This window comes from Electrona antarctica (assembly GCF_951216825.1).
Source record: "Electrona antarctica genome assembly, chromosome: 7".
Lineage (NCBI taxonomy): Eukaryota > Metazoa > Chordata > Actinopteri > Myctophiformes > Myctophidae > Electrona > Electrona antarctica.
Genome location: NC_136812.1, coordinates 6,187,087 through 6,214,635, shown reverse-complemented (window position 1 = coordinate 6,214,635; position 27,549 = coordinate 6,187,087). Strand labels below are relative to the sequence as shown.

Sequence of the window (27,549 nt, the reverse complement as noted above, 5' to 3'; positions counted from 1 at the left end):
ATACCAGGGGGGGGGGGGGGACCCTCTCTGTCTGTTTAGAAGCCATGGCCGTCGGCTACACACACCTATACCAGGGGGGGGGGGGGACCCTCTCTGTCTGTTTAGAAGCCATGGCCGTCGGCTACACACACCTATACCAGGGGGGGGGGGAGACCCTCTCTGTCTGTTTAGAAGCCATGGCCGTCGGCTACACACACCTATACCAGGGGGGGGGGGGGGGACCCTCTCTGTCTGTTTAGAAGCCATGGCCGTCGGCTACACACACCTATACCAGGGGGGGGGGGGGACCCTCTCTGTCTGTTTAGAAGCCATGGCCGTCGGCTACACACACCTATACCAGGGGGGGGGGGGGACCCTCTCTGTCTGTTTAGAAGCCATGGCCGTCGGCTACACACACCTATACCAGGGGGGGGGGGGGACCCTCTCTGTCTGTATAGAAGCCATGGCCGTCGGCTACACACACCTATACCAGGGGGGGGGGGGGGGGGACCCTCTCTGTCTGTATAGAAGCCATGGCCGTCGGCTACACACACCTATACCAGGGGGGGGGGGGGACCCTCTCTGTCTGTATAGAAGCCATGGCCGTCGGCTACACACACCTATACCAGGGGGGGGGGGGGGGACCCTCTCTGTCTGTTTAGAAGCCATGGCCGTCGGCTACACACACCTATACCAGGGGGGGGGGGGGGGGACCCTCTCTGTCTGTATAGAAGCCATGGCCGTCGGCTACACACACCTATACCAGGGGGGGGGGGGGGACCCTCTCTGTCTGTATAGAAGCCATGGCCGTCGGCTACACACACCTATACCAGGGGGGGGGGGGGGGGACCCTCTCTGTCTGTATAGAAGCCATGGCCGTCGGCTACACACACCTATACCAGGGGGGGGGGGGGGGGGGACCCTCTCTGTCTGTTTAGAAGCCATGGCCGTCGGCTACACACACCTATACCAGGGGGGGGGGGGGGGGACCCTCTCTGTCTGTTTAGAAGCCATGGCCGTCGGCTACACACACCTATACCAGGGGGGGGGGGGGGGGGACCCTCTCTGTCTGTTTAGAAGCCATGGCCGTCGGCTACACACACCTATACCAGGGGGGGGGGGGGGACCCTCTCTGTCTGTTTAGAAGCCATGGCTGTCGGCTACACACACCTATACCAGGGGGGGGGGGGGGACCCTCTCTGTCTGTTTAGAAGCCATGGCTGTCGGCTACACACACCTATACCAGGGGGGGGGGGAGACCCTCTCTGTCTGTATAGAAGCCATGGCCGTCGGCTACACACACCTATACCAGGGGGGGGGGGGGGAGACGACCCTCTCTGTCTGTATAGAAGCCATGGCCGTCGGCTACACACACCTATACCAGGGGGGGGGGGGGGAGACGACCCTCTCTGTCTGTATAGAAGCCATGGCCGTCGGCTACACACACCTATACCAGGGGGGGGGGACCCTCTCTGTCTGTTTAGAAGCCATGGCCGTCGGCTACACACACCTATACCAGGGGGGGGGGGACCCTCTCTGTCTGTTTAGAAGCCATGGCCGTCGGCTACACACACCTATACCAGGGGGGGGGGGGAAACCCTCTCTGTCTGTTTAGAAGCCATGGCCGTCGGCTACACACACCTATACCAGGGGGGGGGGGGAAACCCTCTCTGTCTGTTTAGAAGCCATGGCCGTCGGCTACACACACCTATACCAGGGGGGGGGGGGGGGGGGGGGGAAACCCTCTCTGTCTGTTTAGAAGCCATGGCCGTCGGCTACACACACCTATACCAGGGGGGGGGGGGGGGACCCTCTCTGTCTGTTAGAAGCCATGGCCGTCGGCTACACACACCTATACCAGGGGGGGGGGGGGGGGGGGGACCCTCTCTGTCTGTATAGAAGCCATGGCCGTCGGCTACACACACCTATACCAGGGGGGGGGGGGGGGACCCTCTCTGTCTGTTTAGAAGCCATGGCCGTCGGCTACACACACCTATACCAGGGGGGGGAGACCCTCTCTGTCTGTTTAGAAGCCATGGCCGTCGGCTACACACACCTATACCAGGGGGGGGGGGGGGGACCCTCTCTGTCTGTTTAGAAGCCATGGCCGTCGGCTACACACACCTATACCAGGGGGGGGGGGGGGGACCCTCTCTGTCTGTTTAGAAGCCATGGCCGTCGGCTACACACACCTATACCAGGGGGGGGGGGGGGGGGGGGGGAAACCCTCTCTGTCTGTTTAGAAGCCATGGCCGTCGGCTACACACACCTATACCAGGGGGGGGGGGACCCTCTCTGTCTGTTTAGAAGCCATGGCCGTCGGCTACACACACCTATACCAGGGGGGGGGGGGGGGGGGGGGGACCCTCTCTGTCTGTATAGAAGCCATGGCCGTCGGCTACACACACCTATACCAGGGGGGGGGGGGGGGGGGGGGGAAACCCTCTCTGTCTGTTTAGAAGCCATGGCCGTCGGCTACACACACCTATACCGGGGGGGGGGGGGGGGGGGGGAAACCCTCTCTGTCTGTTTAGAAGCCATGGCCGTCGGCTACACACACCTATACCAGGGGGGGGGGGGGACCCTCTCTGTCTGTATAGAAGCCATGGCCGTCGGCTACACACACCTATACCAGGGGGGGGGGGGACCCTCTCTGTCTGTATAGAAGCCATGGCCGTCGGCTACACACACCTATACCAGGGGGGGGGGGGGGAAACCCTCTCTGTCTGTTTAGAAGCCATGGCCGTCGGCTACACACACCTATACCAGGGGGGGGGGGGGGGGGACCCTCTCTGTCTGTATAGAAGCCATGGCCGTCGGCTACACACACCTATACCAGGGGGGGGGGGGGGGGGACCCTCTCTGTCTGTATAGAAGCCATGGCCGTCGGCTACACACACCTATACCAGGGGGGGAAACCCTGTACTTCATCACATCTGTTCTATTAACCCATTTTGGGCGGGAACCCTTTTTGGTGTTTTAAACAATAATAAAGTAGCAGACCTACAAGCTCATAGCGCGCCACCGAGTGGCGCGCTACGAGCTTGTAGGTCTGCTATTTTTGAAAAATCGTGAAAATGTGGCACAAATCTTTGAATATATTCTTTCAGAGCCAACGCTTTTAACTCAAATCTTTGTTTCTGAGGGGTCCCTGGAACTACATATTTTCAGATGGGGGTCGGTGGCCAATTACATATATTTTTTGGGGTCCTTGACATGAAATATTGAGCACCAGTGATACAGAGACATAAGGTTTTTCAGAAAACTGTCAGGATTTTTACAATTTCGACGTCAGGCCTAAATGGTTTAATAAAAAGCCTTCAATAAATAAATAACTATATCCCTTTCCAGTGAAACGTACTATGTTCCACCACACTATTCTTCTTTTCTTTTATCCCGGTCATCTAACAATGCTCTTTTAGAGAATAGTGGTTGAATTCAAGCATCACGGCAGGTGATCATGTATAATTTACTCGGGTCCATTTTGCCTCCAGAGTGGAATAATTGATACATGCGTGAGTGGTGGAGGAGTGCACGTGAGTGGTGGAGGAGTGCACGTGAGTGGTGGAGGAGTGCACGTGAGTGGTGGAGGAGTGCACGTGAGTGGTGGAGGAGTGCACGTGAGTGGTGGAGGAGTGCACGTGAGACTGAGGAAGGAGGACGGGGGGGAAATGAAAAGGAGTGAGAGGTACAGGCCAAGTTGAAGAGAATACCCCACTTATTTATGCTCTTTATCACAAATCTATTATCTGCGTGCGTGCGTGCGTGCGTGCGTGCGTGCGTGCGTGCGTGCGTGCGTGCGTGCGTGCGTGCGTGTGCGACACCTGATGACACACCCGGGTGAGTGTCACTGTTGTCATCAGAGTCACTGATGCATATAATTCGTAACTATACAGAAAAGAACAATAAAGCACAACCACTCACTAAAAACCAGGTGCTGCTCCAATGCTTTTTCTTTTCCACCTCGAGACGTGACGTTTTGAGCCTGCCGCCTCTCCGTCAGACACTTGGGTACACATAAGCTACGATCATCATCAAATATGCAGCATAATTCCATCATGAAATTGATAGAATACCCTGTTGGACGATCATTGTCATATAGTATGACTCACAAGACAAGACTAGAAAATCCAGGCACTCATGCAGCCTTATTATAGCACCACCATGAGGCAATAAAAACAAGATTAGCCCAAGATCAGCTGGGGGGAAGAATTTAGATGTATATCTTTTCTTTTCCCAAATATTGACCCTTCTGGATGGACCAATAGTGCAGCAGAGACCTTGGAAAGTGACGTGTGCAGTACTGGCCGATGTTTCTCTGCTCAGTATCATCGGTACCGTTCAGTACTGGCCGATGTTTCTCTGCTCAGTATCATCGGTACCGTTCAGTACTGGCCGATGTTTCTCTGCTCAGTATCATCGGTACCGTTCAGTACTGGCCGATGTTTCTCTGCTCAGTATCATCGGTACCGTTCAGTACTGGCCGATGTTTCTCTGCTCAGTATCATCGGTACCGTTCAGTACTGGCCGATGTTTCTCTGCTCAGTATCATCGGTACCGTTCAGTATTGGCCGATGTTTCTCTGCTCAGTATCATCGGTACCGTTCAGAGCTGACGTACATTGTGTACCCAGACCTCCTCTGTATACATATTGATCTGCGGAGGTTTGGGTATATAAAATGCCAACACTGCATGTTTCCTCATTGTGCGTGTGTGCGTGCGTGCGTGCGTGCGTGCGTGCGTGCGTGCGTGCGTGCGTGCGTGCGTGCGTGCGTGCGTGCGTGCGTGCGTGCGTGCGTGTGTGCGAGAGAGAGAGGATTACTTCTGTCAGCCTTGTGTCACTGGTTGACAGCTCCATTTGATTACTATCAACACACACACACACACACACACACACACACACACACACACACACAGAGAGACATATGCATTGTTAATGGAGGTCAGGGACAACAGCGTCACTAAACGGTGGTACTACCCCGATAGAGTCGCAGGAAGGGAAGTGAGCCTTATTCAGAGATACCAAGAGATAGTGTTAGAATTGTGTGTGTGTGTGTGTGTGTGTGTGTGTGTGTGTGTGTGTGTGTGTAACTGGACGTGCACTGCAGCTTTGTGACAGAAGTGTGTGTGTTGATGTGTGAAGCGTTTCCAGTTTGCACCAGTGTGTGAGGAACATGCGAGGCAGACATTCGGTCAGGTACATCTTGTCCAATGGCCTCTCTACCGTTGCCCTGTCGACACACACACACACACACACACACACACACACACACACACACACACACACACACACACACACACACACACACACACACACAATCGCTCCGCTGCCTTCCAAACCTGAGATTGCTGTGTGGCACCGGCGCTCACGTCCAGAAAAGCACTCGACCGTGCACACACACACACACACACACACACACACACACACACACACACACACACACACAATGATTTATGGCCTTTGATAGAGTCAATAAAAGCCATGGCCAAGATGAAGGACCTGGGCAGTGGCAAGCAGGACACACGCACGTGCACACACACGCACACGCACACACACACACACACACACACACACACACACACACACACACACACACACACACACACACACACAGCTGTCGATGTACTTTATGTGCTGCAGCGAGCTTCTCAATACTTGTGGTTCTCTTCATTAAGCGTGTGTGTGTGTGTGTGTGTGTGTGTGTGTGTGTGGGGGGGGGGGGGGGGAGGGGGGAGGGGAGACCCCAGAGCACTACATACTTACTAATAGGTTCAGTGAGTGTATCCGGTATGTTCCTGCTCAACATGTGTGCGTGTGTGGGATGACAACGCCAGCACAGCTTCTGTTGTGTTCTGTTGTGTTCTGTTGTGTTCTGTTGTGTTCTGTTGTGTTATGCATGATCTGCCCAACATAGTGTAGGTGCAGGGATTTGTGTGTGTGTGTGTGTGTGTGTGTGTGTGTGTGTGTGTGTGTGTGTGTGTGTGTGTGTGTGTGTGTGTGTGTGTGTGTGTGTGTGTGTGTGTGTGTGTGTGTGTGTGTGTGTGTGTGTGTGTGTGTGTGTGTGTGTGTGTGTGTGTGTGTGCGCGGTATCAAAGGGGACTGTACTGCACTGCCTCTGTAATGAAAAGACCTTCTCTTCTGACTGAAAAACAACACTGTCTTGAGAATAAAACTAACTCTTGTGTGAGAGTGACATACAAGCTGGACTTTCTCTTAAAACAATGGTCAGTTAGACTGAAGTGACATACATACTCACACATAAGATCCGTGGGCCGTGAAATTATCACGATTTTGTCGGCCGAATTTTCTCTCTGTTCGCTTAATTGTGGACTGGAGTGAATCCGTCGTACGTTCAATGTTCAGTACAGTCAACTCGCAAAAAACGACCCGTGGATGGAGACCTTTGGGCATAGAGTGAGCAAAGAATATTGTTAATTATATAACTGTGGGAGAGCTACATAATCTTGCAACTGCCATCTAGTGGATTAATAGGTGTATAGACCCATGGGATTTTTCCATTAACATGAATAAGAAAGGTTTCAAACTGTGCATGGAGGCACTTCTCTCACCCAGGTGAAAACCCATCTCCGCTCACTCTGGCTCAGCCTTGAAGATGGTGAGCCTGTGTGTGATCATGACAATTACATTTTTTTCCCCCCTGCATTTATTTTGTAGAAGTGATTTTCTGGTGTCCTCTTAAGGTGGTTGCACACCGGCCGCGTTTTTCGGAAAACCGATGGAGAAACGCTGCTAAAAATCCGAATTTGCATCCGATTCGCGCCCGGTGTGTGGAGACCTTTAGTTTCAGTGGCTTCTATACTAACGTGTATAGGGGCGGTGGTGGCTCAGGGTTAAATGGTGCATTTATATAGCGCCTTTATCCAAGGCGCTTTACATAGAGATTGTGCATTACATTCACCCATTCACACACACATTCATACACCGATGGCGGCGGAAACCATGCAAGGCACCAACCAGCACATCAGGAGCAATTAGGGGTTCAGTGTCTTGCCCAAGGACACCGACACTAACTCTGGGGGAGCCCGGATTCGAACTGGCAACCTTGCGGTTTCCATCCAGCCGCTCTACCCCTGAGCCACCGCCAGGGTAGAGTGGCTGGATGGTAACCGCTAGATGGAAACCGCAAGGTTGCCAGTTCGAACCCCTAATTGCTCCTGATGTGCTGGTTGGTGCCTTGCATGGTTTCCGCTGCCATCGGTGTATGAATGTGTGTATGAATGGGTTAATGTAATGCACAATCTATGTAAAGTGCCTTGGATAAAGGCGCTATATAAATGCACCATTTACCATTTTCTTGAGGTGGCTTTCTTACAACACATGTGATGTATCTCATTACTGACTGAAGAGCATGTGCTGGGTGGAGTGATGATGGATGTAGTCTAAACCACACACTGCTCATTCAAGCATGCCATTGGCCATGAATGTTTGATTTATCCACAATCAAAATCACTACCAGTATGTGTCTTCTTACGAGAGGGAATCGCCGATAAATTATGCAATAGTGATATGGCGTGACCTGCATTCATGTTCGGCAATTTGCCTCTTTGAGTTGGTGCACAAAACACACACCTTGAGTCTCCAAGGTTCATCACACCAACCCATTAAATCTGATGGGTATAGAGCTGTTCAGGCAGATATAATTTCTTTCCCTTTTTGAAAAATCATCTTGAGCATACAAAATGTCAGCCCCATTAGTACATGAATGATCTATCTATATACTTTCAATGTTGAACAACCACATTAAGAACCTAAACGGCCGGGTAACTTTAAAATACTCGGATGTTCTTGAAGAGACCTACTGTATAGGCTCAATTCCAGAAAGTGGTGCCACCTTTCTTCCTTTGTAGGTTGGCCATTCTGTGCTGAATGACCAGCACAGGCTGTACACTTCATAATTTCCAAAAATCATTTTTTTTTCTGGTTACAGTTACAGGAGTTTTCACTACATGGTGTTTGTGATATGAAATGTAAGCTCACCCTAATCACAGTAAACATCATGTCTTCAGTCATTTTCAAGTTACTGTAGTATAGTCACTTCAGTTGGCTGGAGTAGATTGTGATGAAATCCTATGTATTGAATCGAGAATCATTTTGAATAGAGAATCATTTTGAATCTGGAAAAAAAATGCTCCAAATCGTTTTTGGATTGAGAATCGAGTTGACAACATTGTCAACTCGATTGGGAGAATACCGGAACACTCGCCTCAAAACAAATTGCCTCGACTGTATAGCTGCTCTGCCTGCAAATGTAACCTCAGTAAACCTCAGTAAAACCGTGCCAAAACCTAACCTTATTCCTTACCTTAACCTCAGTAAAACCGTGCCACATCCTAACCCTATTCCTAACCTTAACCTCAGTAAAACCGTGCCACAACCTAACCCTATTCCTAACCTTAACCTCAGTAAAACCGTGCCACAACCTAACCCTATTCCTAACCTTAACCTCAGTAAAACCGTGCCACAACCTAACCCTATTCCTAACCTTAACCTCAGTAAAACCGTGCCACAACCTAACCCTATTCCTAACCTTAACCTCAGTAAAACCGTGCCACAACCTAACCCTATTCCTAACCTTAACCTCAGTAAAACCGTGCCACAACCTAACCCTATTCCTAACCTTAACCTCAGTAAAACCGTGACAAAACCTAACCCTATTCCTAACCTTAACCTCAGTAAAACCGTGCCACATCCTAACCCTATTCCTAACCTTAACCTCAGTAAAACCGTGCCACAACCTAACCCTATTCCTAACCTTAACCTCAGTAAAACCGTGCCACAACCTAACCCTATTCCTAACCTTAACCTCAGTAAAACCGTGCCAAAATCTTACCCTATTCCTAAATTTAACAGTATAAGCTTAATAGTAAACTATGCCTAACCCTAAACGTACTTCTAACCTTATTCTCAATAAAACAAATACAAGAATACAAGAACAGTCTCACCGAGCGGTCGGCCTGAGGTTGGCGGCAAAAAAGCTAAAAAAAACAAAACAAAAAAATAAACGAGGGTGTTTTAAGATGAGCAGATAGATGTATTTGCAAACCTGATTTGTGAGAGTTGATTTTGAGAAAACAAGCGTATACGGTCAGATAATTTAATCAGAAAAGCTATGCAATAAAGAAATGGTCCTAATGCACAACAGCACACAGCTTGAAGCTAGACTGGCTCATTTCCACGTGTGGCTGAATGTCCGCGCTAGCCCTGAGGTAATGTTGTTAGCACCGTAAAGTGATTGGACACGCAGTTGGGCTCTCATGTGACATGAAACTCTATTAGTTAACCATAGTGCTGACCCTGTGTGTGTGTGTGTGCGCGTTTGCGTGTGTTTGTGTGCGTGCGCGTTCGTGCGTGTGTGTGTGCGTGTGTGTGCGTACGTGCTCGCGTTGGCGCAGGGTCAGAAGACCACTGAGTTTAAAAGGGATTTGTAGGTGTGTAACACGGAGTGGATCTCATTCTCGCTCCCTCCATAAGCCTGTCAGTGATGGTCTCTGACCTCCTCGGCGTATCGTCCCCATCACAGAGGCTTCGCTGGAGAGGTTTATATACACTGGAAACGTCTTCCGTAAAGCCTGTCTGTTTGATAAGTGTACTGGTGTGAGATGGAGATGATCAACATACTGCAGAGCAGCAAGTCAAACACCACTCACTCCTCAGGTCAGGTCAGCAGCACAAGTGTCCTTTCTGTTGTTGTTGTTGTTGTTGTTGTGTTTATCACTATGTTGTGCATGCTCTTTGTCTAGACTTTTTTGTACATTTCGTGAGTTACAGATGATTTGTAAATCGCGTTGTCCAAGGTCTATATACTTCCTGAATGAACCACTTTAAACGTGGTGTCCCTATTTTGAGCACAATTGTCCGCAATGTACTTTTTTATAAACTTGCAGATCTACAAGCTCATAACATCATAACGCAACACGCTGCACGCTTGTAGAGCAGCTATATTGCCGTAAGATGAATTATATGGAGCTTACGTGATTTTAGAAGGCATTAGAAAAGGATATGTTGTGGTAAATGATGGACTGTATACATGTATTGAGGAATGAAGATGAGGTTTGTCAGAATAACTGTGCTGGGTGGCATGAGATGAAGTCGAGGCTTTTGGCCATATAGTTGTAATAATGTGTTCACAGCAATGAAAACATTGGGATTTGTGGACAGTGACATCACGGTGTTCAAAGTTCAGGTTTCTTTTGGGGTGCAATTGAGGTCAGAAAACATAAAAAGCAATAAGATTTTATTTCACTATACCTTTAAACAGTAGGCTATCTATGGATCACATCCTTCGTATTGAATGACATTAGTCTTATGTAGCCTTATGGATCAGAACTCAATGCCTAATTGTGTGTGCGTGTGTGCGCCAGAGGTCTCAGGCAATCTCAGACTGGGTGAGGGTGGTTTTGGAATGATGCTCGCTTTGCTAGACTACACTATGGAGATGGGTGTAGAGTGTACTCTAAACCCTGCTACCAGTTTAAAGACGAGGAAGGATTTACAGGGTGTGGGAGAAAGCTGCATGCTGTGAGCCGTGGTGTATATAAGGAAGAACATTAGAGAGACTTCCGTTTGATGTAACAGTGTGTATCTCAAGGAGTATAGTGTCGGCCGCTGACTCAGCATTTTTCCCCCGGCTGGGTTATCTGTTGCCGTGTAATGAATGGAATGCGTCGGAGTTTGGTTGAGATGAATGGAGACGAGGTCTGAATTCAGCACACCGCTGGCCTTATCATCAGTGGAGTATGAAGGCGGCTATTAAACAATGCCTACAGCACATGGCATACGGGCAGCCGGGCCCCTCAGTGAGTCCACATTAAGTTTGCTCTTATTTAACCCATTTTGGGGACGGGAAGAACCCCTTTTTGGTGTTTGAAGCATCATGTTATACTTTAGCTATTGAAAAAATAGCAGACCTACAAGCTCGTAGCACGGCACCGAGTGCCGCACTACGAGCTTGTAGGTCTGCTATTTTTTGAAAAATCGTGAAAATGCGGCGCAAATCTTTTGAATATATATTCTTTCACAGTGAACGTTTTTAACTCAAATATCTGCTTCTGAGGGAGGTCCCTGGAACAACATATTTTCAGATGGGGGTCGGCGGCCAAATACATGTAATCTTTTGGGTCCTTGACATGAAAATGTTTGAGAATGACATACGTAGAAACATGAGGTTTTTCAGAAAGTTGTCATGATTTAGAAGATTTCTTTTGAATTTAGACGCCAGGTCTAAATGGGTTAATAAAGGTTCACTCCGACTCACTTTTTCCACATCTGGGTTTCTGGCTGGTTGTTTTTTACCAGCTGCTGTGTAAGCACAGCTGGTCAATGTTCTCTCTGCGGTGCTTTCACGCCCACTTGCTGTAGTTGAGACCTATGTTTCTCATTGACTGTATACTGACAACCTATATCGTCCTGATTGGCTGCCTCGTCTCTGGTCAACCACACACATTTGTGCCTCTAGCCGACCTCTCAGCCATGGGATAAAAGGCAGCAGCTGGTGATTTATTGAAGTCATCAATTCTTGTTTATATTTGTGGATGACAGAGGTGCACATGATCGACATTGTTATTTATGAACCAAACACAATTCTGTAGTGAACCACATGAACTCTGGACTAGCACCTCTAGTCTGGCCATATTCATAGAAAATAGCAGATCTACAAGATTGCGTTGTGAGCTTGTAGATCGTCTAATCGGCAAATAGATCAGTGGTCAAAATAGCTGTTGCTCCCGTACCGTTGTCAGAGATAGATTCATAGATTAGATTATCATTTTAAAAAAGAGTCTGCTGGCTGTTTAAGAGACAATTTACTATTTAGGCATTTAGCTGACACTCTTAACCCAGAGCGACTTAAAGTGAGCAAGAATAACAAGTTAATACATCAAATGCTTAGACATAGTCTAGAATAATCTAAGATCATAAGTAAATCTATAAGAACCTAACATCTGTCTAACAGCAGAATATATACATGTACAATGAAACTATACACTGGAGTGCTACGTCTATAGCACTGGTTCCCACACCTTTTCATGTCAAGGACCCCCAAATTGACACTAATTAGCCCAAGGACCCCCATTTGAAAAGATATGCCAGGGACCCCCATAAGAGAAGATTTGTATGGCTCTAGCAGTGATTTTCAACCCGTTTAATTTCAAGGACCCCCAGTTTGACATGCATTAGTCTACGGACCACCCATTTAATAGCATTTCTATCTCTGGGACCCCCAATTTAGATTGTAAAATCAGTGCTAATTTAGCTCAGATAGTAGATAGCAGACACAAAGCAGGCAAGCCGCCAGTAGTCAGGGCAACAACACAGCTAACGTTTAATACAGAGACCTAGATCAAATTATGCAAACTGCTAAAAGCTGAGTATGATCGAAAACAAAAACAACACCTTAAAGGTGAGCGATTTGTAGTGTGGAGAAGCATGACATCCAGACTGTGCCAGTGTGACCTATTCCTCACACGATGAAAGATAATTGGGCAGAGGCCATGGATAATGTGCTGTCTAACTATACATGCACACCAAGGCTCTGTGTACGTGTGTACAGTACAGAGGCCATGGATAATGTGCTGTCTAACTATACATGCACCAAGGCTCTGTGTACGTGTGTACAGTACAGAGGCCATGGATAATGTGCTGTCTAACTATACATGCACCAAGGCTCTGTGTACGTGTGTACAGTACAGAGGCCATGGATAATGTGCTGTCTAACTGTACATGCACCAAGGCTCTGTGTACGTGTGTACAGTACAGAGGCCATGGATAATGTGCTGTCTAACTATACATGCCCACCAAGGCTCTGTGTACGTGTGTATACAGTACTTGAGTCTGAAATCCACGTAACTCGAGAACCGTTCGACCCACCGACTTCAAATTCGACACACGCGTTCCACCCATAGAGTATATAAAAGGATAGAGACTGAACTGGCGCGAAGCTCCGCCCCCCCCGCTATTCATGTCAGTGGAAGTTGCTCAGTGCCGTTTTGAAGCACCCGGAAGACTGCCGGAAGTACCGTCTCAGAACGTCTACTTCCGCATTTGACCACCACATTTTGGTGGTCAAATGCGGAAGTGCAACCGAGCGCTCAATGTTAAAGCCCAGCTGCACGGGGTTTCCCGGTCTTGAATACACGGGTCCGCCTGTAGTCCCTCCTCCTACCACTAGGGCCCAGAGCATCAACTTTGAATATCTCACTGGCCCCTTGGTTCCACCCCACCACAGGGGGTGCAGTGCCCGGTGTCGAGTTGGTCGGACCCACGGTTGTCCAGAACCGCCCCCCAAAAAGGCCTCTGCCCGGGATCTGGACAGCTAGGGCCCCTGCCCAGTGTCCATATATGGAGCTGGCCTGCTCTGACATCATTCTGACGTCTGCATAGACTCCATATTTGGGCATGCCTGACAAAGAACTCCATATGTATGGGCATAAAAGGGACACTGACATAATATTTGGCAGCCGATTCGACTGGTATCACCCCATATAATCGGCGAAATCATCTGTTATCAGCACGTTTGAATGGGGCCAGAATGTCCATACTGGCCTCACCACATAGCCTGGTCAAGGTTTCTCCCTGGTGGACGTGTCATTTTGGTGCATGATGGAACTAGGAGCTACTAATATATACTATTCTCTGTCTATCAGGACGTAACTCGAACGGCGCTGAGTCGGGTCTGGTGGCCTTCGCAACGCTCGGCACAGCGACTCGCTCGGCTAGTGCCTCGCTCGGCGGTGCCTCACGTAGCTCATGGCCACCAGACACGGCGCGTCTCCGTCAGGACATCAGTGATAATGACAATGCTACAATCGCAGATAATGACATACTGAACAGTGAGGATGCCAGTATGGACATTCTGGCCCCATTCAAACGTGCTGATAACGGATGATTTCGCTGATTATATGGGGTGATACCAGTCGAATGGGGTGATATTTGGGTGGGGTATGCATTTCCAACTTGCATCGTTCCAAGTAGGGCACTGCTGTAGAGGCTCCAATGGGCACCGCTCTAGTTCCTCATAATTCCAGGTACAAAACACAGACAAAATTGAATCAGTAACAATTTGCAATATTTAACCCATTTTGTGCGGGAACCCCTTTTGGTGTTAGCATTATGTTATGCTTTAGCCATTGAAAAATAGCAGATCTACAAGCTCATAGCGCGCCACCGAGTGGCGCGCTACGAGCTTGTAGGTCTGCTATTTTTGAAAAATCGAAGAACGACTGACATAGAAACATAGCTTTTTCAGAAAACTGTCAGGATGTAGAAGACATTTTATTAAGCACGACAGAAAGTTATCTACGTTGAAACAGCAGGAAACAACACCCAGCATGAGAGCACCTAATGTTGGCAGAATGAAAGAAAGAAAGAGTTGGAATCAAATCTATCCAGAGATAAGTTAATCTTGTAACACTGATTCACTGTTGAGACTTACTCTCACAGAATAATATAATAGCCGCAAGCATTCCTATAACCTCCGCTTGCTTACCCATCGAGGGCCGAGGCCCCAGGCCATTCCTATAACCTCCGCTTGCTTACCCATCGAGGGCCGAGGCCCCAGGTCATTCCTATAACCTCCGCTTGCTTACCCATCGAGGGCCGAGGCCCCAGGCCATTCCTATAACCTCCGCTTGCTTACCCATCGAGGGCCGAGGCCCCAGGCCATTCCTATAACCTCCGCTTGCTTACCCATCGAGGGCCGAGGCCCCAGGCCATTCCTATAACCTCCGCTTGCTTACCCATCGAGGGCCGAGGCCCCAGGCCATTCCTATAACCTCCGCTTGCTTACCCATCGAGGGCCGAGGCCCCAGGCCATTCCTATAACCTCCGCTTGCTTACCCATCGAGGGCCCGAGGCCCCAGGCCATTCCTATAACCTCCGCTTGCTTACCCATCGAGGGCCGAGGCCCCAGGCCATTCCTATAACCTCCGCTTGCTTACCCATCGAGGGCCGAGGCCCCAGGCCATTCCTATAACCTCCGCTTGCTTACCCATCGAGGGCCGAGGCCCCAGGCCATTCCTATAACCTCCGCTTGCTTACCCATCGAGGGCCGAGGCCCCAGGCCATTCCTATAACCTCCGCTTGCTTACCCATCGAGGGCCGAGGCCCCAGGCCATTCCTATAACCTCCGCTTGCTTACCCATCGAGGGCCGAGGCCCCAGGCCATTCCTATAACCTCCGCTTGCTTACCCATCGAGGGCCGAGGCCCCAGGCCATTCACGCTGCAAGCGTGATTGCTCGCCTCCTCAAACCAGCCACCTATAAAACAGTCCTTTAAACCACAGTACACACCTTACGCACAAGATCGACTTTTCGAATAAACTGTTTAAAAAATGTCGTGTACGCCACGCCAGTGAAATAAAGTGCTCATCCCAATGCAAGACCCTTGCACATTTCATTCTTTTTTTTTTTTCTTTTTTTTTATCCCACGATTTTGCAACCCATTTTTTCACCCAGTGCCAATTATCTAATGTAATCCTAATTCAGAGCGAACATTTTTAACTAAAATATTGGCTTCTGGGGGGTCCCTGGAACTACATATTTTGAGATGTCCCAATAGAGATAATTCTGGGGGTCCTTGACATGAAAAAGGTTGAGCACCACTGACATGGGTTTTTCAGAAAATTGTTAGGATTTAGAAGCATTTTTGTTATCGACCTCAGTCCACAATGGGTTAACCGAACGGTGTGGATTTCACAGCACAGAGTGGTGCTGCTCCAGTGCTCGCCGCGGACGGCCTGTGCTATTTGAACCGGGGGCGGGTCCTTGAAATCAAATTTAATTAAACCCAAACCAGCTCATCCTCGCCATGATGCAGTCACCATTCGCTCTACAATATGCGAACGCGTCAACTTTTGGCTCCGTCTCAGTCGGCCCGCATCAGCGCCGGCATGCAGAACACGGGCCTGCATGATGGTGACAAATAGACAAGTGGGTGATGATTCACACCTCTGGAAGAAATGTCACGGCTAATGGAGACAGACCAACAGGGGAATGGGGAATTAACCCGTTCTGGGCCGGAACCCCTTTTGGTGTTAGCATTATGTTATGCTTTAGCTATTGAAAAATAGCAGATCTACAAGCTCGTAGCGCGCCACCGAGTGGCGCGCTAAGAGCTTGTAGGTCTGCTATTTTTTGAAAAGTCGTGAAAATGGGTCGCAAATTTGGAATATATATTTTTTAACGTTTAACGTTTTTTTACGTTTTTAACTCAAATCTTTGCTTCTGGGGGGTTCCTGGAACAACATATTTTCAGATGGGGGGGTCGGCGGCCAATTACATATCATTTGTGGGGTCCTTGCCATGAAATATTGAGCACCACTGATACAGAAACATGAGGTATTTCAGAATTTAGAAGACATTTTTTCAGGTCAAAATGGGTTAAAACCAGTAATTGAGAGGCACTTCAGTGGCCAACATGCTGTAGCCGGGTGCCTGGGGGGCTCTCTCTCTCTCTCCGTCACACACAGAGAGCTATACTGTGGAAGGAAGCTGGGAGACGGATGACTTTCAATGTATGGATGGCTCCATCCTCATCCGCCCGGTCTAAATCACCCGTCCGTGTCAGTTTGATGATGCCTCGGGATGGCACCATTATGGGCTCCATATGGACGCTCTTTTTTTTTAGAGCCACATATCCTGCAAAATATGCAGGCATACGCAGTCAAACTCCGAGTGTTACATTTGGACCCGCCAGGGTCAACATTTTCACCCTTCGGTGGGCTCTATGTTGAGGGCTACGACGTTAAAAGTTTATCGGCGGGCGTGATTGATGGGTTTGGAATGTTTGACACACGGCAGTGTTAGTCTGCGCATCTGGCGCTGAAGGTCTGGAAAGGTGGTACTAATGAAAATGGAAAACCCACTGCAAGAACTCACTGTTTATTTCCTTTTGAGAACTGACAGTACTTTGGGGGAATCTTGGCACTGATGTGAGATTCCCACTATAGCAGGCTGTGTGGCTGCATGTGGCTCAGGAGGTAGAGCAGGTCAACCAATGATCCCTGGGTCGGCGGTTGGAATCCCGGCTCATTCTCCTGTCCACATGTCGAAGTGTCCTTGGGCAAGACACTGAACCTTAGAGTATATATGAATAGAGTCGGCACCGGATTTCTCCTCCCATCCACTTGCATTAAGTTGCTCAAAAGCGCATGAGGCGATTTCACTCCTCCTTCCGGGTAGGAACAGAGTGCATTCTGGGATGGATTGGACCCAAACACATGAACGCGCTGGCCGTTGACTTTATCGTTGCACGCGTTCACGTATGAAACAGCGTTCACGTGTCATCATGAACGTGCGCAATGATAATGACGTTCATGTGTTTGGGTCAAAACTGCAATACCAAATTCAGCCACTATGTCCATTTCGCCTCAGGGTTTGCCTCAGGGTGCCGTCTCTATTAATATATACTCTAAGCACTGAACCCTACACTGCCTCCAATGAGTCGGTCGGTGTGAGCATCGCCACCATTTCTGGTGTGTGAATGAGGGAAGTGAGGACGCTGGTGTCGACAGTTCGACCGCTTCACCTCCCAATGTATGACAGAATGAACCATTGTAAAGCGCTTTGAGTAGGCATGTATAGTGCATAGAAAAGCACTATAAAAAATACAATTCATTATTATAGCGCCAGAAAATGCTAGTGAAAAGAGAAGTATACAACAACACTCCACTGGATGTGTGCAGGTCAAGTGTGCCCGTTTACTGCCATCACACTAAAGACTTCAGTTAAACGAACACTCCACATTGTGTCTGTGGGAATCAAGGAGTTTATCTGTCACCTCAGTATTAACCCATTCTGGGCGGGAACCCCTTGTGGTGTTTTAAGCATTCTGTTCTACTTTAGCTATTGAAAAATAGCTATTTTTTAAAAATCATGAAAACGTAGTACAAATCTTTGAATATATTATTTCAGAGCCAACGTTTTTAACTCAAATCTTTGCTTCTGGGTGGTCCCTGGAACAACATATTTACAGATGGGGGTTGGCAGCCAAATACATAATAATCTTGGGGGTCCTTGATATGAAAATGTTTGAGAACGACGGACATAGAAACATGACAGTCAGGATTTAGAAGACATTTTATAGAATCGGTCTCGGTCGAAATGTGTTAAGAGCTGTGTTCTGACTTCAAATGCCACGCTCTCTTTTGTGGATGACACAATAGAAGTGACTTCAGGGGAGCTACAGTGCTTCCTCTTTGATCTTGATTCGTTTTGGGTCTTAAAAGGGTTTGTGTTGACCTTGTTTCTATTTATTTGCCACTCACTACAAGCAGCAAAATGTTGCGAAAATGTCTTATTGTATCTGAGTTAATGATCCGCACGGTCAACATCTTCTGGTCTTTTTTCTCCGTGCGCGCACACGCGCGCACACACACACACAAACGCGCACATGTACACGCACGCACGCGCACACACGCACAAACACACCCTAATGGCTCATAAAGCATTGTTCATATCCTAAACTGACTATCAATCACTTCCAGTTTGTTAACATTCTCAGTTCAGGAGGTGTTACTCCGTTTTTAGTAAACATACTATTTTCTACAACAGTGCCATTAACCCATTTTGGACTGAGGTCGATTTAAAAAAAGGCTTCTAAATCCTAATAGTTTTCTGAAAAACCCATGTTTCTATGTCAGTTGTGCTCAACCTTTTTCATGTCAAGGACCCCCAGAATTATCTCTATTGGACCACGGACCCCCATCTGAAAATATATAGTTCCAGGGACCCCCCAGAAGCTAATATTTTAGTTAAAAATGTTCACTCTGAAATATATATTCAAAGATTTGCGCCACATTTTCACAACTTTTCAAAAATAGCAGACCTACAAGCTATGCTTGTAGATCTGCTATTTTTCAATAGCTAAAGTATAACATGATGGTTATAACACCAAAAGGGCTTCCCGCCCAAAATGGCTTAAAATGAATGGCCTCAGTGCCAGGACACTTCATCACTGTTACCATGCCCCCACACACACACGCCGCGTCGCAAAAAATATGCTTCACCGATCGTTTGCCGTTCATAATTTATTGTGTCCTTCCGTATTGCTGGCGTCAGATGAAAATCTGGTATTTTGTTAAAAGTCTTTTCAGGAATATTTTTTTAAATGATAAATTGGACTGGAGTGTAGGTCCTGTCAGTACACAGATCCAAGCTAGCAGAGAGACTGCACAGACCCAAGGTGCATATGAGGTGAATACACACTGCCTCCACAGTGCATATGAGGTGAAAACAGCACTTGGTGGGAAAAAAAGTACTGTTTTATATGTATCAATGCTGCAATGTAGAAATACTCTGTTACTACTATACTTTCTAGTTGTAGGCTACTCAAGTGAAGTACAAATACCTCAAAATTGTACTTAAGTGCAGTACTTAAAGGGCCACTTCACCCCTTTTGCAACCAGATCTTATTTTAATGATGTTTGGGAGTCAACACTTTCCTGGAGTTTTTATGTGGGTAATTTGTTTTTAGATATGTCAGTATTTCAAAGTGTCCATGGTCTTCCTGGACTACAATTCCCATAATGCTTTGGTCCACTGCGCCTCCTTGTGGATAGGGGGAGGGCTGTCTTACTGAGACAACATGTAGTCGTAAAAACATTGGCTACTACAATTTGTAAAATATTGATATAAAGATTCTATAATCAGGGTTAAACCAAACTTAGCACCTGTCCTGTGGCAAGTATAAAACTGTTAAAGGACAGTCACTTGGGACAGTCACTTCTGTGCATGCACGGCAGCGTGTGAGATTCTAAGGGTAATTTGGAGGATTCAATTACATTAAAGTATGGAAAAGAGAGTGGTTTTATTCCACAGATGTTGTTGGCCTACATGAGGCGAGTCAATATATTGATCCATTTCCTCACTTTTGGCTGCATAAAATATTCCTGTTAAGACCATCCATTTCATGAAGAGGAGAAAGTAAAGCCCTTTTGAGGATTAATTCGTGCCTGTAGGTCCTATAACAGTAAACTGTGTCTGCCTCACCTTTGACATCAAAATTCCGGACGGTCGGCGTAAAGTATCAGTTAATAAACAACATGCTGTTCCTGACCCAGACCTTACGGACATAGACACTGCTGCAGCACCAGACCTACGGACATAGACACTGCTGCAGCACCCGGTCCTGACCCAGACCTACGGACATAGACACTGCTGCAGCACCCGGTCCTGACCCAGACCTACGGACATAGACACTGCTGCAGCACCCGGTCCTGACCCAGACCTACGGACATAGACACTGCTGCAACACCCGGTCCTGACCCCAGACCTACGGACATAGACACTGCTGCAGCACCCGGTCCTGACCCAGACCTACGGACATAGACACTGCTGCAGCTCCTGGTCCTGACCCAGACCTACGGACATAGACACTGCTGCAGCTCCTGGTCCTGACCCAGACCTACGGACATAGACACTGCTGCAGCTCCTGGTCCTGACCCAGACCTACGGACATAGACACTGCTGCAGCACCCTGTCCTGACCCAGACCTGGCTGTATTTCAAGCTGATGGGGGAAAAAAACCCAGAGGCGGGGTTGGCGAAAGGGCCTTTCTGTGTGGAGTTTGCATGTTCTCCCCGGCTGGCCAGGGGGAGGTTTTAGAGACCAGGATTACTGCATGTTTTTGTGAGGGTACCTACCCTAGGGGACACCGGAATAACGTGTTCCTTCCACGCGCTATGTCCGGCCAGGGAAATTCCCCCCTGTCAGGTGAAAAGAAGCAGCTTGGACTCCTCGTGCATAGAAGGAGGCATGAGGTAAGTCCGCTGCCTCCCCAGGTTGGCAGAGGAAGTGTAGCGCCCAGGAGTCTGAAATATATATTCAAAGATTTGCGGACCCTTTTTTACGACTTTTCAAAAATAGCAGACCTACAAGCTTGTAGCGTGCCACGCTTGTAGTGTGTTGTAGCGCGCTATAAGCTTGTAGATCTGCTATTTTTCAATAGCTAAAGTATAACATAAATGCTTAAAACACCAAAAGGGGTTCCCGTCCAAAATGGGGTAAGTCTGAGAGTATTGGGATGTGTCTGTCTATGCCCATTTGTGCACCGAGTTACAGACCCCATAACCAGTGGTGTAAAGTTATTAAAGTTAAAGTATACATTTGCTCAAGTACAATACTTTAGTACAATTCTGATGTATTTGGTAGCATCTATCGAACATATAGGTGACAAGAAAGGCTACAAGGATGAGTGCATTTGCTGTGCACTTGTTGTTTTTTACTTTACTGGAGTACTTTAAAATGAGTACTTTTACTTCCACTCCACTACATCTCAGGCATATACTGCACGTTTACTCCACTACAATTTGATGATGCGACACATTGTAGATCTTGAAAGGGGACATTCTGCATTGCAAGTACTTTTACTTTTGGTATTTTCTAAATTGCAGTATTGATTCTTTTAACACTGGGGATTCTTCAAAATTAAGGCGAGCAGACATGGCAGATTTTACTCTGAAAAGCCCCCCCCACCCGCCCCCCCCCCCCCCCCACCCCTCCCCTAAAATAAAACCGGGAGGCATAATCTTCCGTTCTTACCTCACGCTGGTCACGCTGAAGTCTCTCTAGAAGCATCAATATTCCAAACGAGGCAAGGCAATTTTATTTATATAGCACATTTCATACACACGGCAATTCAAAGTGCTTTACAGAAATAAAAACAAATACAGAGTGCAACAGTGCACTTCAAAAATAAACAAAGATTACAATAGACACAATTAAATACTGTAAGATAACATAATTGGCATATAAATTATAACAAATACTCCCACCTTTGATAAAAAGCCCAGGCAAGACCTAGCTGTTAAACATCATTAGGATAGGCAATGTTTTTAAATTAGACTTAAAAACAGTGATGGTTGGGGATTTCCTAATGTAACCTGGGGGGGTCTGATCGATACAGCAACTATTTAAAATACATTGACATTATTTTAAACTAAGTAATTAAATCCCTCTTTCTTTTTCCTTCTAAAAATTGCTAAATACCACGCACAAAAATATAGTATTGATACAATCGATTATTTGAATAGCAAAACAATTCGATAACGATTATTTTCATTGCAAAACGATACGATACATAATCAATGTTGGTGTTTTCGTTTCGATATACTTCAATGTTTTTAATTAAAATCGATTTTTCGATGCAGTTACTATATCCTTACGCCCCTATCATGGACTGAATCGCGGATGGCACTAAATGACGCTAGGCATGGTTTTATTTAGAGAAAAGCGTTGCATCATAAGCTCTCATAAATTAGACAAATAGCTGAGCCCTTTTCCCCCACGGAGTTCCATTGTCGTGAACGGGACACCACTAAGGAAGCAAAGAGAAACAGATGGCATGGCCATTTGGCCACGTTGGCCAGATTCAATGTTGACCAAACATTTTGATGCCAAAGACATGCATTTGGCCACGGACCGGAAAATATGTTGTGCCATGAGGGACCTCCATAGGAGAATGTCTGTCAGCAGTAGTCCACCTTTTAAAATATGTTGTGCCATGGACCTCCATAATGTCTGTCAGCACTATAGTCCACCTTTTAAAATATGTTGTGCCAGGGGGACCTCCATAGGAGAATGTCTGTCAGCACTAACTAGTCCACCTTTTAAAATATGTTGTGCCAGGGACCTCCATAGGAGAATGTCTTTCAGCACTAACTAGTCCACCTTTTAAAATATGTTGTGCCAGGGGGACCTCCATAGGAGAATGTCTGTCAGCACTAACTAGTCCACCTTTTAAAATATGTTGTGCCAGGGACCTCCATAGGAGAATGTCTTTCAGCACTAACTAGTCCACCTTTTAAAATATGTTGTGCCAGGGGGACCTCCATAGGAGAATGTCTTTCAGCACTATAGTCCACCTTTTAAAATATGTTGTGCCATGAGGGACCTCCATAGGAGAATGTCTGTCAGCACTAACTAGTCCACCTTTTAAAATATGTTGTGCCAGGGGGACCTCCATAGGAGAATGTCTGTCAGCACTAGTCCACCTTTTTCAAAAATAGCCAATCTTGCTCATGCATGGCATCGTGATGCATTGTAGATCTACGGACCCTTCTTTGAGAATTACTGGGTCTTTCTTGACCACACTGCAGAATGCATATATAACAATGTTACTGTGATCAGATGATGAAATGCCAGTTGTATACATTACATTCAAATTTGTTTTTCATCCATCCATCCATCTTCAACCGCTTATCCGTAGTCGGGTCGCGGGGGCAACAGCTCCACCAGAGTGTTCCAGACGTCCCTCTCCAGAGCAACATTAGTGACTTCCTCCTGGGGGGATCCCGAGACGTTCCAAGGCCAGTGAGTCGATGTGTTTCCTCCAACTGCGCCTTGGTCTGCCCCGGGGTCTCCTCCCAGTGGGACGTGCCTTCAGGACCTGGGTCTTTCTTGACCACACTGCAGAATGCATACAACAATGTTGAAGAATGATGAAATGCCGGTTGTATACATTAAATGCAAATTGCTTTTGTTTTTATTATATTATTTCAGATTAATGCCATCCAGCCTTCTGCAGCCCTGCTCAACACTCAACTAGGACACAAGGGTGAGTGTATTTCCCACCTTTTTCCCTCGTAATTAAAGTTTGTATTTCTTTCAGTCTTGTGCATAAAGACATCACAACCACATGCCACCTGGCACATGGTACATACTGTACATACATACATACATACATACATACATACATACATACATACATACATACATACATACATACATACAGTGGGGTCCCATATCTTTCTTCCTCAGTCTCAAAGTGACATTTATCAGGACCCAGAGGTACCTCTGTTAGACACACCCACAGACCCACCCCCAGATTCCCAGCCACACCCACAGGTTTATTTTAATATGTGGAGTGGCCATTCAACCACCAGGTGGCTTCAAGCCATGATGAGCAGAGCTGCACTGAGTATAGCTTGCAATATGCTTCAATATGTACATACATACATACATACATACATAAACACATATTGCCAAGGCTATAATGCCACACACCAGAACGCCTATTACAGCCATACCACATCATCATTGCTGTGTTTCACTTACACTGTAAGTGGTGCCTACTGTATGTCCATTTGACCTCTACATTATTATATACTCTTGCTAACATCCGTTCATATTTTGACACTTTGACATTTCTACCTATCTTTAATGCACGTTTTGGGGTCCGGAGAGGATGTACTCTTCCATAATGTCAGTATATTTATGAGTGAAAAATGTAAGTTTGATACACCAGATATTTGTGTGTTTTTTTTATTTATCCCTGAAGAGACATAAGCTTGGTGAAACTGTCCAAACATTTCCCTATTATTTTTTACAACATTTTTCCTGAAATTGATAATACACACTAATTCACACTTATTTTTTTATCGGGCAGTAGGCTATGCATCCTATTGATTTTAGGAAGTGAATTAACTTGTTATCAAAGGGAAGTCTGGCAATCTGTGGATGGATGGATGGATGGGTGGGATAGATGGAGTAAATGTCCCTCTCGCTTCCTATATGTTTCCCAGTATTTACTATTCCTTTGGTCTTAGAGTGATAAGACTTCACACACCAGGCTTCTTCATAAGCTACTATTCCATTGGTCCTATAGCAGGGTGAGTGATAAGACTTCACACCAGGCTTCTTCATAAGCTACTATTCCACTGGTCCTATAGCAGGGTGAGTGTTAAGGCTTCACACCAGGCTTCTTCTTAAGCTGCTCATGAGATCATTGACAGAGCAATGAAAGACCTTTGCTGCATCTGTGTGGTTTATCCATCCAACATGAACTGTATACGCACTCTGTCTGTCTGTCTGTCTGTCTGTCTGTCTGTCTGTCTGTCTGTCTGTCTGTCTGTCTGTCTGTCTGTCTGTCTGTCTGTCTGTCTGTCTGTCTGTCTGTCTGTCTATATCTTATGAAGCCAGGCACAAGTCTTGGCTGCCATGTTTTCACTTCCGTCTGTAAAGAAATAGATGAAAAGGTTATTCCCTGCATCTCTCTCGCTTCCTCTCCCCTCTCACTCCCTTCCTCTACCCTCTCTCTCCCTTCCTCTACCCTCTCACTCCCTTCTCATCTCCTCTCTTCTCTAACGTTCCACTTGATATGGCCTTGAAGTGATTTTGCAGCAGAGTGGCCAAATCCTCCCTATTAGGAGTCTTCCATTAGATGTTTGGGTCCTTTCTGACACTGCAATTTTCCGCACAAACATGGAAAGCGAGGGAGAAAGGATTATGGTTTATGAATACTCCCTTCCCCTGTCAACTGGAGGTCTGTGTGCATCTGTTGGCTTATTGTGTGTGTGTGTGTGTGTGTGTGTGTGTGTGTGTGTGTGTGTGTGTGTGTGTGTGTGTGTGTGTGTGTGTGTGTGTGTGTGTGTGTGTGTGTGTGTGTGTGTGTGTGTGTGTGTGTGTGTGTGTGTGTGTGTGTGTGGGGGGGGGGGGGGGGGGTGATTTGTAATCATTCAGGTCTGCTCCACAGGCATCATGGTCAGGCAGGATATATTCGGCACTGAGCCATGTGCGCACACACACACATTAGGGGTGGGAAGATATGGGTTCCTCACGATACGATATATATCGCGATATTAGGCCCTCGATAACGATAATATCACGATATTCGATATATTGCGATATTTGCCATATATCGATATATTGTATGACATTTCATCAACGATATATCACGATATCTGCAACTACAAAATACTTGGAACTGAAAAAATGCAGCATTTTGTATTCCCACAAAGCTGTTTGGAGACTTTGGACAAATCACCATCCAGTAATTCAGTACTTCTGGTTGCTGTGGAATCTGAGTGGGATTTGCTTTATTTTAGCTGTCATTTCCTCCTTTTCTAAACATGTTGTTCATCACTTCATTATGAACAACATTTCATTTTCTAAAAATAAAAATAAAAAAAATAATCCGATATCGATATTTTAATAATCAATATCGATTATTTATCGCGGGAGGACGTATCGATATATATCGCCATATCGATATTTCAGCACACCCCTAACACACACACACACACACACACACACACACACACACACACACACACACACACACACACACACACACACACACACACACACACACACACACACACACATCTTAGAGTCACTTGTGTTTTTCTTACACTAAAGCTCCACTGCAGCCATCGGGCATCGTCAGCGTGGCGTCCGTCAGCGTCATGTCATCGTCGGCGTGGCGTCCGTCAGCGTCATGTCATCGTCAGCGTCATGTCATCGTCGGCGTGGCGTCCGTCAGCGTCATGTCATCGTCAGCGTGGCGTCCGTCAGCGTCATGTCATCGTCAGCGTCATGTCATCGTCGGCGTGGCGTCCGTCAGCGTCATGTCATCGTCAGCGTCATGTCATCGTCAGCGTCGCGTCCGTCAGCGTCATGTCATCGTCAGCGTGGCGTCCGTCAGCGTCATGTCATCGTCAGCGTCGCGTCCGTCAGCGCCATGTCATCGTCAGCGTCATGTCATCGTCAGCGTGGCGTCCGTCAGCGTCATGTCATCGTCAGCGTCGCGTCCGTCAGCGTCATGTCATCGTCAGCGTCGCGTCCGTCAGCGCCATGTCATCGTCAGCGTCGCGTCCGTCAGCGTCATGTCATCGTCAGCGTCATGTCATCGTCAGCGTCGCGTCCGTCAGCGCCATGTCATCGTCAGCGTCGCGTCCGTCAGCGTCATGTCATCGTCAGCGTCATGTCATCGACAGCGTGGCGTCCGTCAGCGTCATGTCATCGTCAGCGTGGCGTCCGTCAGCGCCATGTCATCGTCAGCGTGGCGTCCGTCAGCGTCATGTCATCGTCAGCGTGGCGTCCGTCAGCGCCATGTCATCGTCGGCGCGTGAAATGTTCCCTTCTTAGTCATTCGCACCCGGTTCATTTTTTTGACGCCGTCCAAAAATCGCATCGCACTCAGTGGAGCCCTGGGCCTTACTTACTAAAAGAAACATACCGGCGTGTATGTATAATATATGAAAAGGAAATGGAATTTTTACTCAAATTGTGATCGACCCAAAAATTGGTCCGTGACCTGTTTTGATTCATTGAATGCTGGATATTAGACAGAAATGTAAACGGTATAGCCTACAGAGTGCAGTCAGACACTTGGTCTAAAAGGATGCATTTCTTACTTGGTATCCTAGTTTCTTGGAGACATGTTCTCTCTGCACTCATAGGTTTAATGGCCGCCCCAATGCATTTCCAATGAAAGTCACATGGTTTGACAAAACATTTTTGTTTGATGCAGGACAGGGGGGGCACAACACAACACAATATGCTTGTTGCAACAGTGTGAGTGAGGCCTTACTTGTGTGATTGTTTACCTTGTTGCTTATTGACCATTTGCAGACCGCGGCGGCCATCTTGCCATCAGAGTTTGGAACATTCCCATGTTGCACTTTGCAAATTGTTCTGGATAAGAGTGTGTGCAAAATGGTTTTCTTCTGGTCGGGGCGCTCCATGCTGAAGACATTCTTCTGGTCGGGGCGCTCCATGTTGAAGACATTCTTCTGGTCGGGGCGCTCCATGTTGAAGACATTCTTCTGGTCGGG

General features: G+C 47.2%; 1 protein-coding gene across 1 annotated transcript in view; it reads left to right on the top strand.

Moving 5' to 3' along the window:
* LOC306927357 (inactive N-acetylated-alpha-linked acidic dipeptidase-like protein 2) overlaps nucleotides 1–27,549 on the top strand; it is a gene marked incomplete at its 3' end in the record, with an annotated part of 356,780 nt that overhangs the window by 109,592 nt on the left and 219,639 nt on the right. The window contains exon 4 of the mRNA XM_079507068.1: nucleotides 23,495–23,549. The remainder of the gene's footprint in view (nucleotides 1–23,494; nucleotides 23,550–27,549) is intronic.